This window comes from Alexandromys fortis, unplaced genomic scaffold (genome assembly GCF_014885135.2).
Source record: "Alexandromys fortis isolate MF-2015 unplaced genomic scaffold, M_Fortis_MF-2015_v1.1 scaffold_89, whole genome shotgun sequence".
Lineage (NCBI taxonomy): Eukaryota > Metazoa > Chordata > Mammalia > Rodentia > Cricetidae > Alexandromys > Alexandromys fortis.
Genome location: NW_026067973.1, coordinates 158,515 through 162,213, shown reverse-complemented (window position 1 = coordinate 162,213; position 3,699 = coordinate 158,515).

Below are 3,699 nucleotides of genomic sequence, written 5' to 3'. Positions count from 1 at the left end.
AGCTACAAAGAAGCTTTGTCTCGAAAAACAAAACAAAAGAAGGTAGAGGCAAGTGGATCCCTGTGAGTTCTAAGTTCTAGGCCAGCCAGGGCTATACAGAGAAACTCTGTATTGAGAAAAAAAAAAAAAGCATGAACCCCATAACTGGCTTTTTTTTCCCCTAGAGATTGGTCTTTCTATACAGCCCTTTCAGGCCTGGAACTCACTATGCAAAGACTTTTCCCTAGATTTATTTTTCTTTGATGTGTATGAGTGTGTGTATGCATGTGCATCACCTGTATGCAAAATTTCCAAAATCGGAAGAGAGCATTGGATCCCCTTGAACTTTGTGAGTCACTGTGTGGGTTCTGGGAACCAAACCCAGGTCTTCTGGAAGAGCAACAAGTGCTCTTAACCACAGAACCATCCCTCTAGCTCCTAGAACTCACTAAGTAGACCAGGCTAGCTTTGAACTCACACAGATCCACCTGATTCTGCCTCTCAAGTATCAAAAGTATAGATCACCACAGTGAACTAAAGCCTACTTTTTAAAATCTTGTTTTTTGAGATGGTTTCTCTTTTGTAGCCCTAGCTATCCTGGAACTCACTCTGTAGAGTGGGCTGGTCTCAAACTCAGAAATCTGCCTGCCCCTGCTTCTCAATAGCTGGGATTAAAGTTGTGAGCCATCACCGACCCAGTTGTTTTTTATTTAAAAATTCTACTTATGCCAGGCATAGTGGCACACACCTTTAGTCCTAGCATTTGGGAAGCAGAGGCAGGTGGATCTCTAAGAGTTTGAAGCTAGCCTGATCTACAGAGAGAATTCCAGGAAAATCAAGACTACACAGAAAAATCCTGTCTGAATTTTTTTTTTTTTTACTGTGTGTGTGTCTGTGTGTGTATACAAAAACAAATGTCATGTAGTTGGGGGGGCGGTCAGAGGACATTTTGTGGAGTTGGGCTCTTCTTTCTTTTCTATTTAGCATTCATGATCCCCAGCAAGGCATAAAACTGAGCAGAGTAGTCAAGCGCAGGTGTTGCTTACATTTAATCTCTGCGCAGGAGGCAGAGCCAGGCAGATCTCTGCGTGAGTTCAAGGCTAGCCTCCTCTACAGGCCAGACAAGGCTACAACGAGAGACCCTTTTAAAAAACAAAAATCACAACTGAGGATGGTGGTACCCTCAATAACCCAGCCCCCAAGTGCTAAGGCAGGAGAATCAGAAGTTTAGAGCTGGGTCACAGAAGCGCCCCATCAGTAAAAGGCTCCCTCTCAAATCTAATGACCTGAACTCAATTCCTGGAACCCAAAAAAGGTAGAAGGCGAGAACCAACCCTACCGAGCTGTCCTCGGACCCTCACATTCACAGGTCATACACACACAAAAGACAATAAACACCTTTTTAAGAATCAATGTCTTGGCCGGGCGGTGGTGGCGCACGCCTTTAATCCCAGCACTCGGGAGGCAGAGGCAGGTGGATCTCTGGGAGTTCGAGGCCAGCCTGGTCTACAAGAGCTAGTTGGACAGGCTCCAAAATCACAGAGAAACCCTGTCTTGAAAAACAAAAACAAAAACAAAAAAAAAAAGAATCAATGTCTCGGGTACATCAGACCCTGTCTAAATAAATAAATGGAATCTGACTTCAGCTTCCATATTGTTCTGATGATTCCTCCAGAACCCCGGTTCTCTTCTACCAGAACTGTTTCAGTGTTCTGCCCACCCCACTGTGGAGCTAGCATCTCCCTAGGCTTACGCACCAGTCCACACCTGGAGATGATGTTTGGATCCTTACCCTGTATCTTGGTGTTTATTTTTCCTTCCTTGTGTCTGAGAAAGGGGATACTATATGATATAACTCGTTAATAAAGATTTTTGACCAGGCATGGCCTTGCACACTTGTAACGCCAGCACTGTGGGAGGTGGACGCAGGAGATTCAGGAGTTCAAGGTCATACTCCATACTGAAGAAATTTGAGGCCAGCCTGAGCTACTTGAGGTCCTTGACTGGGGAGGGGGCCAAAAAAAATTTTTTAGTTGCTAGAGATGAGGACAGACAGGCAGAACACGAATGTTCAAGTTCACACCAGTTCACGTCACATTAGCTCATGCTTGTAGGAGACACTGAGGTGGGAGGGGCTGGACCGGAGGAGCCTCAGGGTCCAACCAGAGAACAAGGAACCTGAAAGGCTCCGAAGCCTCTTGAGCTGGAAGAGCCATATGAGGACAGTGCAGTGTAGCAAAAAATTAAAAAATAAAAAATAACGCACCAATTTTGGAGAGCTCCAAGTCTGGATTTGAGTGCCAGCTTTTGGCTGACTAGCTTGGGTGAATTAACCACTCTGAGCGCCGGTGTCTTCTTGGAAAAGGGGATAACAACTCTCTGATCAAACATTCTGACGATGAACCGAGGTGTCGGTGGCGTGTGTAAAGTGAGTGAAACACAGTAGCTGCTCAATAAATAAGGAAATAAGGAAATAAATAAATAAGGAAACAGAGAGGTCAGGAGAAAGGGGCGGAAGGTGTGTGTGAGAGAGGTTTGGCTTCTCAAGGGTGACTGCCACTGGGGCCTTCAGTGAGTATGCAAAATGCCCCGTGGGATGCTTGATCTAGGGTTGCCTGGGGGGGGTCTGCCACAGCAAGGGGCAGACACGAGCGCCCTCCCGAGGAAAGCTGCTGCCGGAAATGACGTCACAGGTAGCGGTCCTCTAACTTTGTACCTGAGAAATGAGATACTATACCCCTCCCCAGTCAGGGCCTCACATAGCCCAGGCTAGCCTCAAGCCGTAGAGGGATAATGAGGTTTATACACTCGACAGCGACAGGGCAATCCAGAGGGCAGTTCCTATTTAGGGTGACTGCATTAGGACACGATAATAGGATCCACCCCCTCCTGTGGAGGCATGAAGAGACTTAATTGAACTTTGAGGAGAGAGAAGTCAGAACCAGGTTAGTCTTGGAGGCTGGTCCCCATACTGGTGTTGACTGAAAGACATTGGCTGAGTGTCTCCAAGGGTGAATCAGGGAGAATATCATGCAGGACACACTAAAAGAAGATTGAGGTGGGCAGTGGTGCCAGACGCCTTTAATCCCATTACTTGGGAAGCAGAAGCAGGCGGATCTCACTGAGTTCGAGGGCAGCCTGGTCTACAAAGGGAGTTCCAGAACAGCCAGGGTTGTTACACAGAGAAACCCTGTCTCGAAACCACCCCTGCCCAGACCCCCATTTCCTTCTTTTTGGTCAGAGAAGTGCAGACCAGCCGGGCGGTGGTGGCGCACGCCTTTAATCCCAGCACTCGGGAGGCAGAGGCAGGCGGATCTCTGTGAGTTCGAGACCAGCCTGGTCTACAAGAGCTAGTTCCAGGACAGGTTCCAAAGCCACAGAGAAACCCTGTCTCGAAAAACTAAAAAATAAAAAAATAAAAGAAGAAGTGCAGGCCACTGCAACAGAGCTCTCCCAGAACCCACTGCGATCCAAATTCTGTCCCTCTGAGAGGCCCTTCTCTGTTCTGGTCTAACCAACAGACCTCAGCTGGTGGCTACAGCTTTAGACTTGAGGAGGGGAAGATGGGAGTGAAGCCCTAGAAAGAGATCTGCACGAGGGAAGACCAGAGGGACCTGGAGCAGCTGAGAGATGGAAAGGGGAGGACCCTGAACCCTCAGAAGAGCAAACCAATAGAGGATGAGAAAAGAGAGATTGAATTGGGAGGCAGAAAAAAAAAAA